This window comes from Somniosus microcephalus, chromosome 7, assembly GCF_052327205.1.
Source record: "Somniosus microcephalus isolate GS21.2 chromosome 7, FLI_Smic_1.0, whole genome shotgun sequence".
Classification (NCBI taxonomy): Eukaryota; Metazoa; Chordata; class Chondrichthyes; order Squaliformes; family Somniosidae; genus Somniosus; species Somniosus microcephalus.
The window spans coordinates 186,446,744-186,462,320 of NC_140993.1; positions in this window are offsets into that span (position 1 = coordinate 186,446,744).

Here is a 15,577-nt window from a genome sequence, read left to right on the forward strand (position 1 = left end):
AATTAGTAGAACAAGGTAAATCAATCAATGGTCGCAGACGTTCTGGATCTGGTTTAATCTTGTTTCCTGAGATAATATACCCCAGTAGATTTACCTCAGTGGTCGAAAAGATACACTTCTCTTTATTAAAAGTTAAATCAACTTTTTCTGCAGCTTGAAGGAATCTTTTTAAATTAGAATCATGCTCCACCCTTGATTTGCCACACACTGTGATGTCATCTAAGTATGAAAAGGTGTCAGAGAGAGAGTTATCACTTATAAAAGCATCCATTGCCCGTTGAAAACAAGCAACACCATTAGTAACACCAAATGGTATTCGGCAAAACTGATACAGCTTTCTGCCAGCCTCAAAGGCCGTATATGGTTGATCCTTCTTAACAATAGGAATCTGATGATAAGCTCTCTTTAAGTCAATAGTGCTAAAAACCTTATACTGAGATACTTTGTTGATAAGCTCATCAATCTTAGGCAAGGGGTACGCATCTAATTGAGTATACCTATTAATAGTTTGGGAATAGTCTATCACCATTCCTTTCTTATGTCTCTCGTTAGTCGTGACAACTACCTGTGCTCGCCAAGGCGAACAACTAGGTTCAATGATTCCTTCCAATAAGAGACGTTGAACTTCAGGATTAATAAATTCTCTATCCTGACTGCTATACCTTCTTGACTTGGTAGCAATTGGCTTACAATCTGGCATCAAATTGGAAAAAAGTGATAATGGAGAAATGGATAAAGAGGTTAATCCACAAATAGATAAAGGTGGCTTAGTCCCTCCAAATGAAAAACTGAGAGACTCGTGTAACTGAAGCACATCATGACCAATCAAAATATCCGCACAGAGATTAGGCAAAACAGATAGGCGTATATCAGTATACGTATTACCTAGAAGAATCAATTTCACAAGGCAACAACCAGCTACTTGTGAAGTGAGAGTCGTCTGAGCCATACACACCTGATACGTAACAGGCGAAATTTTCAAATGCTTCTCCTTCGCAAACTGAAGACTTATAAAACTCTTGGTACTGCCCGTATCTATAAGGGCCTTCACTTCCAACCCATTAACTTGGGCCGTAACTATAGCTTTGTTTAGGCCATGAGCAAATGCAGCAGAAATTGATGCAATAAACGCCCTACCTAAAGGCTAAATAGCCACAGAGGAGGTAATTGAACCTGATGATTTACACACACGTGCGCAATGACCTCTCTTGCCGCATTTACTACACACAGCCTCCCGAGCAGGACACTTCAGACGAGGGTGCCGGACGTTCCCACAAAAATAACACTTCTGAATCCTAGAGGCAACAGCCGCTGAAGTAGAAACTGTTTCAGAATCTAGTAAACCACTCCTATTAAGTCCACATAATTCCTTTTCATCCGGAACTGCCGAAACCACAGTCGCAGGCCGATTAAAAAGAGCATAAGAATCCGAACTTCTCTGAGCCACATCCAATGTAGAAGCTTGCTCAAAAGCACTCTTAAGATCCAAAGTCTTATTTTCTAACAACCGCTGACGAATTGATCTAGACAGTAATCCATTAATAAAAGCATCCTGTACCGATTCTTCCTTATATTCTTCAGCCGTCACGGCCTTATAATTACAGTTAACACTAAGGCACCGAAGTGCTTGTAAATAAGTATCCAAAGATTCTCCCACCTGCTGCCTACGGGCAGATAGAAGGTGACGTGCAAATACCTCATTCTTTGGTTTAACAAAAATCTTTTCCAATGTAGAAATAGCCACTTCGTAAGTTTTACAGTCCAAAATATACTTATACACATCCGGAGCAATGTAGTTGATTAGCATATTCAGCTTATTTAGAGACTCTTGATCCAACACGCCCAAAAAGCTTTTAAATGTACAATACCAGTGTTTCCATTTATCATCCACTCCAGCAGAATTAGGGTCAGCATTGAATCGTTCTGGTTGAAGATATCGCTCCATTCTGACATAAAGTTAATAAATTGAAATGAAGAATAGATTTGCCTTTCTAATCTAGGCTTTATTAACTTTAAAATCCTGTAGCACATCTTTCCACACCCAGTCCCAACCAAAGCTGGAAAGAACTGAATTTAAGATGGCCACCACAAATCACATGACATCAACTACCAATGAGATTACAGCATATATCCCAAGGCAGGAAACAAACAACCAATCACAATACTTCTTACTAAACATAAAGAATAATCACCACAATGCTAGACCTGTTGACGTTAGCATTATACCTACCTATCCAAAGGGACATAGAACACAAACTGGTTATTAGCTTACACCGCACAGCATTATCAGCTGTTGAACACACAGAATGGGAGGTATTATCTATCGTAAGGGCTTGCAAATATTTGCTTCTATATCTCTATGGAACTCAGTTTACAATGATCAGCAGTCAACAACAACTTGTATTTATATAGCGCCTTTATCTTAGTAAAACGTCCCAAGGCGATTCACAGGAGCGTAATAAAACAAGATTTGACACCGAGCCACATAAGGAGATATTTTGGCAGGTGAGGTGAGTTTTAAGGATCGTCTTAAAGGAGAAAGTCAAGTATAAAGGTAACAAAAGCATGGATGAGGGTTTCAGCAGCAGATGAGCTCAGGCAGGGGTAGAGTCGGGCGGTATTCCAGAGGTGGAAATAGGCAATCTTAGTGATAGCAGGAAGTTTATTTTGGGGTCAAATATGAAACCAAGGTTGCGAACAGTCTGGTTCAGCCTCAGACAGATGCTAGGGAGAGGGATGGAGTCGGTGGCTAGGGAATGGAGATTGGGGCAAAGATCGAAGACTGTGGCTTCGGTCTTCCCAATATTTAGTTGGTGGAAATTTCTGCTCATCCAGAACTGGATGCCCGACAAGCAGTCTGACAATTTAGAGACTGTGGAGGGGGCCGAGAGAGGTGGTGGTGAGGTAGAGCGGGGTGTCGTCAGCGTACATGTGGAAACTGACGCTGTGTTTTCAGATGATGTCGCAGAGGGGCAGCATATAGATGAAAAATAGGAGGGCGCCAAGGATAGACCCTTGGGGGACACCAGAGGTAATGGTGCGGGAGCAGGAAGAGAAGCCATTGTAGGTGATTCTCTGGCTATGATTAGATAGATAAGAATGGAACCAGCGAGTGCAGTCCCACCCAGCTGGAGGACAGTGGAGAGCTGTTGGAGGAGAATGGAGTGGTCAACCATGTCAAAGGCTGCAGACAAGTCAAGAAGGACGAGGTGGGATAGCTTACCTTTGTCACAGTCACATAGGAAGTAATTTCTAACTTTGGTAAGAGCCGATTCCGTACAGTGGCGGGGTGGAAACCTGATTAGAGGGGTTCAAACATGGATTTCCGGGAAAGATGGGCACAGATTTGGGAGGCGACAGCACATTCAAGGACATTGGAGAGGAAAAGGAGGTTGGAGGTCGGGCAGTAGTTAACAAGGACAGAGGGGTCATGGGTTGGTTTTTTGAGGAGAGGGGTAATGACAGCAGATTTGAAGGAGAGGGGGACAGTACCTGAGGAAAGAGAACTATTAAAAATATCTGCTAACATTGGAGCCAGGAAAGGAAGTTGGGTGGTCAGCAGTTTAGTGGGCATAGGATCAAGGGAGCAGCAAGTGGGTCTCATGGACAAGATAAGCTCGGAGAGGGCATGAGCAGAGATTGGAGAGAAACTGGAGAAAGAGGCGAGTTCGAGGCTAGAGGAAGTTTGGCCCGGTGGGCTAGGGGAAGGGAGGGAAGTGGCAGGGGAAGCTGGATCAGATGGTCTCAATTTTAGTAACAAAGAAGTCCAAGAGCTCCTCGCAATTGCTGTTAGAGGTGAGGGCGGAGGAGATAGGGGAGAGGGGTTTAAGAAGACGGTTTGCGGTAGAGAAAAGAAGCCGGGGGTTATCATTGCATTCCAGAATGATGCTGAAGAGTGAGCATATTTGGCAGATGTGAGCAGGACCCAATAGTGCTTTATGTGGTCCAGCCAGATCTGGCGGTGAATGGCTAAACCAGTTGTCCGCCGCCATTTAAAAAAAAAATCATTTATGGGGATGTGGGCGTCGCTGGCAAGGCCAGCATTTATTGGCCATCCCTAATTGCTCATGAGAAGGTGGTGGTGAGCCGCTTTCTTGAACCGCTGCAGTCCGTGTGGTGAAGGTATTCCCACAGTGCTGTTAGGTAGGGAGTCCCAGGATTTTGACCCCGCGACGATGAAGGATCAGCGATATACTTCTAAGTCAGGATGGTGTGTGACTTGGAGGGGAACTTGGAGGTGGTGGTGTTCCCATGCGTCTGCTGCCCTTGTCCTTCTAGGTAGAAGATGTAGCAGGTTTGGGAGGTGCTGCCGAAGAAGCCTTTGTGAGTTGCTGCAGTGCATCTTGTAGATGGCAAACACTGCAGCCACAGTAGGCCGGTGGTGGAGGGAGTGAATGTTTAAGGTGGTAGATGGGGTGCCAATCAAGTGGGCTGCTTTGTCCTAGATGGTGTTGAGCTTCTTGAGTGTTGTTGCAGCTGCACTCATCTAGGCAAGTGGACAGTATATCATCACATTCCTTACTTGTGCCTTGTAGATGGTAGAAAGGCTTTCGGGAGTCAGGAGGTGAGACGCTCGCCACAGAATACCTAGCCTCTGACCTGCTCTTCTTGCCACAGTATTTATGTGGCTGGTCCAGTTAAGTTTCTGGTCAATGGTGACCCCCAGAATGTTGATGGTGGGGGATTCGGCGATGGTAATACCATTGAATGTCAAGAAGCGGTGGTTAGACTCCAGCTTGTTTGGAGATAGTCATTGCCTGGCACTTCTGTGGCGCAAATGTTACCTGCCACTTATCACCCCAAGCCTGAACGTCGTTTAGGTCTTGTTGCATGTGGGCATGGACTGCTTCATTATCTGAGGAGTTGTGAATGGCACTGAACACTGTGCAGTATTCAGCGAACATTCCCATTTCTGACATTATGTTGGAGGGAAGGTCATTGATGAAGCAGCTGAAGATGGTTGTGCCTAGGACACTGCCCTGAGGAACTCCTGCAGCGATGTCCTGGGGCTGTAATAATTGACCTTCAATCACCACAGCCATCTTCCTTTGTGGTAGGTATAACTCCAGCAAGTGGAGAGTTTCCTCCCCAATTCCCATTGACTTCAGCTTTACTAGGGCTCCTTGATGCCACACTCGGTCAAATGCTGCCTTGATGTCAAGGGCAGTCACTTTCACTTCTCCTCTGGAATTCAGCTCCTTTGTCCATGTTTGGACTAAGGCTGTATTGCGGTCAGGAGCCAAGTGGTCTTTGCCGAACCCAAACTGGGCATCAGTGAGTAGGTTATTGGTGAATAAGTGCTGCTTGATAGCATGGTCGATGACCCCTTCCATCACTTGGCTGATGATTGAGAATAGACTGATGGGGCGGTAATTGGCTGGTTTGGATTTGTCCTGCTTTTTGTGGACAGGACATATCTGGGCAGTTTTCCACATTGTCGGATCGATGCCAGTGTTGTAGCTGTACTGGAATAGCTTGGTTAGAGGCGCGGTTAGTTCTGGAGCACAAGTCTTCAGCACGATAGCCAGGATGTTATCAGGGCCCATAGCCTTTGCTATATCCAATGCGCTCAGCCGTTTCTTGATATCACGTGGAGTGAATCAAATTGGCTGAAGATTGGCTTCTGTGGTGGTGGGAACCTCAGAAGGAGGCCAATATGGATCATCCACTCTGCACTTCCGGCTGAAGATGGTTGCAAATGCTTCAGCCTTATCTTTTGCACTCACGTGCGGGCTCCACCATCACTGAGGATGAGGATATTCATGGAGCCTGCTCCTCCCGTTAGTTGTTTAATGGTCCACCATCATTGACAACTGGATGTGGCAGGACTGCAGAGCTTTGATCTGATCCGTTGATTGTGGGATTGCTTAGCCCTGTCTGTAGCATACTGTTTCTGCTTTTTAGCTTGCATGTAGTTCTGTGTTGCAGTTTCCCCAGGTTGGCACCTCATTTTTAGGTACACCTGGTGCTGCTCCTGGCATGCACTTCTACACTCCTTATTGAACCAGGGTTGGTCCCCTGGCTTGATGGTTATGGTACAGTGAGGGATATGCCGGGCCATGAGGTTACAGATTGTGGTGGAATACAATTCTGCTGCTGCTGATGACCCATAGCCCCTCATGGATGCCCAGTTCTGAGCTGCTAGATCTGTTCTGAATCTATCCCATTTAGCATGGAGGCAGTGCCACATAATACGATGGAGGGTGTCCTCAGTGTGAATGACTCTGCGGTGGTCCCCGCTACCAATAATGTCATGGACAGATGCATCTGCGACAGGTAGATTGGTGTGGACAAGGTCAAGTAGGTTTTTCCCTCGTGTTGGTTCTCCCACCACCTGTCGCAGGCCCAGACTGGCAGCTATGTCCTCCAGGACTCAGCCAGTAGTGGTGCTACCGAGCCACTCTGGGTGATGGATATTGAAGTCCCCCACCCAGAGTACATTCTGTGCCCTTGCTACTCGCGGTGCTTCTTCCAAGTGGTCTTCAACATGGAGGAGTACTGATTCAGCAGCTGAGGGAGGGCGGTAAATGGTAATCAGCAGGAGGTTTCCTTGCCCATGCTTGACCTGAAGCCATGAGACTTCATGGTGTCCAGAGTCAATGTTGAGGACTCCCAGGGCCTCTCCTTCCAAACTGTATACCACAGTGCTGACACCCCTGCCCGTGGGACAGGGCATACCCAGGGATGGTGATGGAGGAGTTTGGGACATTGGCTGAAAGGTATGATTCTGTGAGTAGGATTATGTCAGACTGTTGCTTGACTAGTCTGTGCGACAGCGCTCCCAATTTTGGCACAATCCCCAGATGTTGGTGAGGGTCGGCTGGGCTGGGTGTGCTGTTGCCGTGTCCGTAGCCAGTGCCGAGGTCGATGCCGGGTGGTCCGTCCGGTTTCATTCTTATTATTGTGTGCCATAGCAGTTTGTTACAACTGAGTGGCTTGCTAGGCCATTTCAGTGGGCAGTTAGGAGTCAACCACATTGCTGTGGGTCTGGAGACACATATAGGCCAGACCCCAGGTAAGGATGACAGGTTTCCTACCCTAAAGGACATTAGTGAACTAGACGGGTTTTTACAACAATCCGATAGTTTCATGGTCACCATTACTGACACTAGTAATTATTCCAGATGTATTTAAATAACTGAATTTAAATTCCCCAGCTGCCTGTGGTGGAATTTGAACTCACATCTCTGGATCATTAGTCCAGACCTCTGGATTACTGGTACTGGCCCAGTGACATTATCACTATGCTATCATAGACTCAGACAGACTGGTAAAATGGGTAGACACATGGCAGATGAAATTTAATGCAGAGAAGAGTGAAGTGTTTCATTTTTGTAGGAAGAATGTGGAGAGGCAATGTAAACTAAATGTTACAATTTTAAAAGGGGTGCAGGAATAGAGACACCCGGGGGTGTACGTACTGAAGTCTTTGAAGGTGGTAGGACAAGTTGAGAAGGCTGATAAAAAGGCATAAGGGATCCGTGGCTTTATTAATAGAGGCTCTGGGCTGGATTTTGTCAGCCCCGCGGAGGTGGGTATGGAGGCGGGACTGCTGGTAAAGTTACAGAAAGTGGGGGCGGATGGCAAACCCACCCCCATCCCACCTCTGTGCCCTTTTGCCAGGAGGTGGGAAGCTGTCCTGCCCTGGGTCCCCTCTCCTCAAGGTGGGAAAGGGATTACATTTTTTAAACTACCTGTTAACAGGTAGTTAACAGGCAGAAAAAAGGGTTAGCCCCATTTTACCTTTTCAGGTGAAGGCTTCCCGACATCAGAGAACCCCGTCGGGGTGGAAGAGTTGAGTAGCATTTGTGCGGGGGCTGGAGGGGTCTGAAAGTGCAATGTAGAGGTGAGTGATGGGTGCAAGTGTGGAGTGGTAAGTATGTGAGGTGAGCGTTTAGTGTTAGAAAATGTTCACTTACCTTTGTTTCTGCCTACAGCCTTCAGCTGCGGTGGTTCCGGAGTCCCAACATCTTCGTTGTAGACTTCACAGACTGGCTGTTGGATCCTCCGAACCAACAGTCATCTGCTTTCTACTAACTTGAAAGGTTTGATGAGTCCTGAACACAAGGACTCATCAAGCTACACAGAATGTCAGCTTCACAGAGCTGTCAAATGCTGACATTTCTTCTTTCAAGAAGTCTTGACAGATGGCACGTCAGACGTTGTTGTGCTCTGGTCAGTGACATCCCCCTAATTGGCCTGCTGAGCCCGCAGGGCGGGCTTAACAAGGTCAATCAGGGGAAGATCCTGCTGGTTGGCCAGAACATGATGGAGGCGGGATGGAGACCCAACAAGCAGCAGTCCCACCTCCAGCACGTCTCCATTCACAAAATCCAGCCCAGGGGGGTGATTTTCCCAGCCCCGAGAAGGCGGGTTTGGAGGTGGGACAGTTGGCAAAATTGCAAAAAGTGAGGGCGGGTTCGGAACTCGCCTAGAACCCACCTCTGCGCAATTTTGACGGAGGTGGGTTTTGTTGTGTATGTACCTTTAAGGGAATAACTGGTCTCAGACTGCAGTACCAGCAGTGACCACCCCTGTATAAAAGGTGCTAGAGAGCCTCTGTTGTTTAGTTTCGTTATGGACTTCCACCAGTAAAGATCTGTTTGTTTTCTCTCCTGCTAGTCCGTGTCTCAATCATTCACGGACTTAACACTGGCGACGAGTAAGAAACGAACTTACCTGCAACTCAGCAGCAGCTCCGATGACGTTGTTGAAGGTCAGAGCCAGAAGAAAAAAAAAAAAGAGGCCATTGAAACTCGAGAAACGGGCGTCGACCGTCAATCATCGATTTATAAACTTGCAGGAGCGACTTTCCAGAGCCAGGCTGGGTTCCTCGGTCCGTGGTTTCCCAGCTAATCGAGCTGGTGGCAGGTAGTGCTCTAATCCTTCCTGGGCTGCGGTGGGCTGAAGCTCGATCGGGTGGCCTTTCAACGGGGCTGGGCAGCGAGTCGGGAAGCAAAGAGAGAGAGAGAGGGTGGAGCATACAGGGCGCGGCCGGTGTTTCGAAGCCGGGCAGCGTTCGGACCTAAGAAGAGGGAGGGAAGTGTCCCAGAGGGTCCGCTCCACGACGGGAAAATAATAAAAGAAAAAGAATACGCGCAAGAAACCGTGGAAAGCAGCGCTAACAACAGCGGGGAAGAAGGCAAAGCGCGGGATGCGCCATTTTGTTAAATCGGGGAAGAAGGCAAAGCGCGGGAGGCGCCATTTTAGATTTGCAAGATGCCGAAGACTGGCTGTATCACTGCTTTTGATAATACATTAGAGGACTGGACCACATATGTGGAAAGAGTCGAGGTATATTTCGAGGCAAACGATATAGCGGAGGGGAAACAGGCATCGATATTGCTAAACTTAATGGGCGCTAGAACGTACGGCTTATTGTGGGACCTGATTACTCCAGCCAAACTGAAGGCGAAGCGTTTTAACGAAATTGTTGCTGTCCTCCAGGAACACTTAAACCCTGCACCGCTGTTGATAGCAGAAAGATTTAAATTCCACAGGAGAACTCAGCACAAAGATGAGAGCAATGCTGAGTATCTTACGGAACTACGCAAGCTATCAAAGCACTGCCAGTTCAGAGCAGGACTGGCAGATACCCTATGGGACAAATTTGTCTGTGGACTCCTGAGTGAAGGAACACAGAAGAAGTTACTCGCAGAAAAAGAGCTGACGCTAGATAAGGCTTTCAGCGTGGCAGTATCGTATGAAGCAGCAGCCAGGGGAGCTGCAGAAATTCAACAAAAACCACACGAATACGGCACCCACGAAATGACACGGGGATTTGCAAAATGTTATCGCTGCGGCAGAACTAACCATAACCAGAAGGACTGCTGGTCCAAAGACAAAATATGCAGACAATGCGGGAAGATTGGACACATTGCACGAGTTTGTAGGTCTGGGAAGAAGACCAGCGACAACAATAAGGCTACTAAGGAACCGTACAAGAAAGTACAAAAGATGACGGACAGTAGTTCCGAAGACCAGATGAGCGATAGTGAATCCGAGAACAGGGGATTAAGCTGTCTCAAACTTCACAATGTAATCGCAAAAGAGGATCACCGAGCCATTTGGGTCACCCTCACGATAGCAGGGTCCCAAGTTAAAATGGAATTGGATACAGGATCAGCGCTAACTGTCATGAATCGACGAGACTACGAGCGGCTATTTTCACACATACCCTTGAGAGAGAAATCCATCATCTTGACGACGTATACAGGGCAAAAAGTATACCCCAGAGGAAAAATAAGGGTGCCTGTCGAATACAATGGCAAGAAAATACGGAAATTGTATCTCTACATACTGCCAAATGGTGGACCACCGTTATTGGGATGGGAATGGATCAGGAAGATAAACTTAGATTGGCATTCCATTCATGCAATGACGGTGGACGATAAAAAAGATGAAGACGCCACTCCTGGACGATTGCGAACAATCTTAGCCAATGCCAAAGAGGTATTTCAACAAGAACTGGGCACGCTTAAAGGCGTAACCGCCTCGATAAAAATAGAAGAGAATGCAGTTCCCAAGTTTTTCAAAGCGAGACTGGTACCATATGCAATTTGCCCAGCCGTCGAGGCAGAGCTGGAGAATCTGGAGAAGGCGGGCGTGTTGTCTAAGGTCGACTGGAGCGAGTGGGCGACACCCATCGTTCCTGTCATGAAGAAAACGTTAAGCAATAAGTCCGGAGAGCCAAGGAAGATTCGCATCTGTGGGGATTTCAAGGTGACGGTGAACCCTGTCCTTCGCACAGTACAATATCCTCTTCCAAGAATAGAAGACATCTTCGCCTCGCTGTCTGGAGGAAAGCGTTTTACAAAAATTGACCTGGCACAAGCATATTTACAGATGGAGGTTGAAGAGTCCTCTAGGAAGTATCTCACGATAAACACTCACAAAGGTCTTTACCAGTGTCATCGATTGGTAGTCGGAGTAGCATCGGCTCCGGCGATATGGCAAAGAGCGATGGAACAAGTCCTGCAAGGGATTCCAGGGGCTCAGTGTTACTTGGACGACATCCTAGTGACAGGTGAAGATGACAGTGAACACCTTAACAACCTAGAACAGGTGCTCACTAGACTACGGGAACATGGGCTGCGAGCCAACCGCCCCAAGTGCGAATTTTTTAAGAAACAGATATCGTATTGTGGCCATGTGATTGATGAAGAGGGGTTACATAAGTCCCCTGACAAAATTGAAGCGGTTGTTAAGGCCCCAGCGCCTGAAAATGTGTCGCAACTGAGGTCATTCCTCGGGCTGGTGAATTACTATCGTAAGTTTTTGCCGAATTTGTCGACAATTCTGCACCCACTGAACGCCCTGCTACGAACGGGGGTAGCATGGAAATGGAGCGATGATTGTAAGCGTGCTTTTCAGAAGAGTAAGGACTTAATCACTTCAAAGGAAGTATTGGCTCACTACAACCCAGCACTGCCAATCAGGCTGGCGTGTGATGCGTCTCCCTACGGCATTGGGGCAGTACTGTCACGTAAACTCCTTGGTGGTTTGGAGAGGCCGATAGCTTTTGCGTCACGCTCGTTAACTTCTGCCGAGCGTAACTATGCCCAGATTGACAGAGAGGCCCTCAGCCTAGTGTGGGGGGTGAAGAAGTTCAATCACTATCTGCACGGTCAAAAATTTACTCTACTAACCGATCATCAACCTCTTGTCTCCATTTTCAACCCTCAGAAGGGCGTACCGATAATGACAGCACAACGGCTGCAGAGATGGTCCCTTTTCCTAGGGGCACACCAATGTGACATCGAGTACAAAGGAACCAAACAGCATGGAAATGCTGATGGATTGTCACGTCTACCGTTGCTGACGGTGGAAGAAGAAGACCTTGCAGTGGATCCAATGGAGTTATTCAACTCGACCATAGTCGAATGTCTTCCTGTGATGAATACAAACATAGAAAAGGAAACACGGAATGACCCGACACTATCACGGGTCTATGATTTAATGGTGAAGGGATGGCCAGCACATGGCGAACCACTGCTGCCAGCATTCTCGCCGAGAAGAGAACAGCTGTCAGTGTGCAGAGGAACCTTGATGTGTGGATCCAAAGTAGTAATTCCACCTAAGTTGACGGATAGAGTGCTCAATGAGCTTCATGAGGGTCATCTGGGTGGGGTAAAAATGAAGAGCTTAGCCAGTGCGTTTGTGTGGTGGCCGGGAATCGTTAGAGAAATCAAAGAGATGACCAAGAGCTGTGCAGGATGCCAGAAGGTCCAAAACGCCCCACCACAAGCTCCTCTGCATCCATGGGAGTGGCCCTCATCTCCATGGCAAAAGGTGCACATTGATTTTGCTGGTCCCTTCATGGACTCGATGTTTTTAATTGCGGTGGATGCACATTCAAAGTGGCTAGAGGTAATAAAAATGTCCTCAACCACCACGGAAAAAACTATCACAGTTTAACGAACCATATTCGCCAGGAATGGGCTGCCTGAACAGATTTGCTCTGACAATGGACCACAGTTTGTGTCTGAAGAGTTCCAGAGGTTCTTAAAGAACAATGGTATTAAGCATTACACATCTGCCCCATATCATCCAACCACTAATGGATTGGCCGAGAGGTTTATCCAAACATTCAAGAAGGCTATCAAGGCAATGTGTAATGAAGAGATACCCCTACAACACAAGGTGGACAACTTCTTGTTTGCCTACCGGAATGCGACACATGCGGTTACCAACCAAACTCCAGCCATGATGTTCTTCAATCGAAGACTACGATGCCGCTTGGATTTGGTTCAGCCAAACGTCTGAAGAGATGTGGAGAACAGGCCGTTTCAGAATATGAATGAAAGGCCAACCAGGAGTTATAAGATAGGGCAACCAGTTTTGGCCCGGGACTACCGCACTGAGAAATAGCAGCCAGGAACGATTTGTACATGACAAGGACCTCTCATGTATACCGTGGACGTTGGGGAGAGCATTGTAAGATGCCATGCTGACCAGATTCTAGAGTCACTGGAAAACGTCAACTCCACACCACGATCTGATACACCTGGTAATGAAATCGATGTTCCAATTGCAGCTACCGCAGAACCGGTAATATTGGAAGCAGATGAACCAAACAACGACATTGATTCCAACTCAACATTGCCAGAAGAACCTGTTACCCCAAAGAGGCGTTATCCAGACAGAATCAGGAAGCCTCCTCAAAGACTGAACTTATAATTGCTTAAACTTAACCAATGTATCTAGCAACAGTAATTGTGATTGTAATTCGTTATCATTCAGTTGTTATATGAATGTTATGTACTGTTTATCTAAAAGGGGAGGAATTGTTGTGTATGTACCTTTAAGAGAATAACTGGTCTCAGACTGCAGTACCGGCAGTGACCACCCCTGTATAAAAGGCGCTAGAGAGCCTCTGTTGTTTAGTTACGTTATGGACTTCCACCAGTAAAGATCTGTTTGTTTTCTCTCCTGCTAGTCCGTGTCTCAATCATTCACGGACTTAACAGGTTTCATGGGTGCGATTCGGCCCCACCTCCATCAGTCGGGAGAGGTGGTTAAGACCCTTAAAAGTCATTAAGGGCCTCTATAATCCTATTTTGACAGGCCTTTGTTATTTTGCCACATTTTATGTGTTTTGCATGACCCTCCTAAACCACGCCAGCTAATCCTGGCGGGTTGACAAGTGGGTGGCCTCCTCACAGCTGCAGCTCCACCATTAAAATGGAGCTTTCATCAGGGATCAGTTGCAGGTGGCAGAACTTTTGTTCCACGGGTCTTTCAGCACTTTTAGCAGGCCTACCAAAGTCAGAGGTGCTGCAGCTTCTAACTCTCAACTGTGGGACTTCCTTGGAAGACCCTCTCCCCGCTTGGACTGAGCGCTTCCCCAACGGAGGTATCTGCCAGCAGCATGGGAACCATTTATTTCCATTCACCATGGAGCTCAGAGTCGGATGAGGAGCAGCTACAGCCGCAGCAGAACCAGGCAGCTCAACAGCAACAGCAGCAGGAACGCCAACCTCCAGCTCAGCCACCTGATGCTGCACAGGGCAGAAGACACCAGTGCATGGAAGCATGCCGCCGCAGGAGATACCCCCCTTTCAGGGTTTACAGACAGAGGATGAGCTTCCTCAACATGAGTGAGCAGCAGTGCCAAAGGAGGCTGAGACTTTCGCGAGAGGCTGTCGGAGACATCTGCGCACTGCTGCACCAACATTTGGAGCCCAGAGGAAAGGGTGGACACCCCTTACCAGTGGCTGTCAAAGTCACCACCGCACTCAACTTTTTTGCCTCAGGCTCCTTCCAGGGATCATCAGCAGCTATCGGCGGCATCTCTCAGTTGGCCGCCCATAGTTGCATCACGCAGGTTACCGATGCCCTTTTCGCAATTAGATCCACTTCTCAAGGGATCAAGCAAGTATAACCACGCATTCAGTTGGCTTTGCAAATATGGCAGGCTTGCCAATGGTGCAGGGCATCATAGACTGCACACATGTGGCCCTTAGAGCACCCCCTCACAACCCAGTTATCTTTGTCAACCGCAAGGGCTTCTACTCCCTCAATGCCCAGCTCGTGTGTAACCACAAGAAGGAGATTTTGCATGTTTATGCCAAGTTCTATGGTAGTTGCCATGACTCGTTCATCCTGCGGAACTCCAGTGTTCCTCCGCTCCTCAATCCACCAAACCAACTTAACAGATGTCTCCTTGGTGAGAAGGACTATACCCTGAAGAAGTGGCTATTGACGCCAATCAGGAGGTCAGCTGACGAGGCTGAGGAGTGCTAAAACGCCAGCCACATTTCGACCAGGTCCATCATCGAGCAAACCATTGGCTTGCTGAAGATGCGATTCCAATGCCTTGACAGATCAGGGGGAGCCCTGCAGTATTCAGCAGCCAGGGTCTCCAGAATAGTTGTGGTCTGCTGTGCACTGCACAACATGGCACAGTGTCGTGGCTTGCAGCTTCCTGATGAGCAAGTGGCTCAGTTCATAGTCTCCTCAGATCAGGAGGAGGAGGAGGACCGAGTGGCTGCGTATCTACCAGCAACAGCGGCAGCATGTGAGCACATGACTGCCCGTGATGCAAGGGATGCACTCATCCTGGCCAGATTTACATAGGTTGCCCATTGTGGCACATGTGCTTGGCTCCTTCTTAACACATGATAGATAATGGATATGATTCTCTGGCCACCTTTCACTCTGACCACCAAGCTAACCACACAAGTGTTATGGAACCTGCAATGTAGAGCTGCCTAAGCCGAAATAACATATGCCATCACGCCTACTGCTTGCCATCACCTAATTTTAATACATTCACACAGGGATGGCATTTCATCAATAAACAGAAACAATCACCCAATCTGCACACAGATCTGGAGGTTATATCCCCTGTAAAGGGTTTTAGATCGCAAAGGTTTCTCAATTCAATTCAATTCAATTCAAATGCTTTATTGGCATGAAAGTTTACAGGGAACCATATTGCCAAAGCTTACATAACAAAAAGAGAGGCCTCTCTATTTTGCACAGTAAAACCTTGAGTGGTGCGACCCACTCGCCCCTTAGATTCTATACTCTGGACTTTGGGCAGGAACTACAATGTAGAGAAAACTCTTGTAGA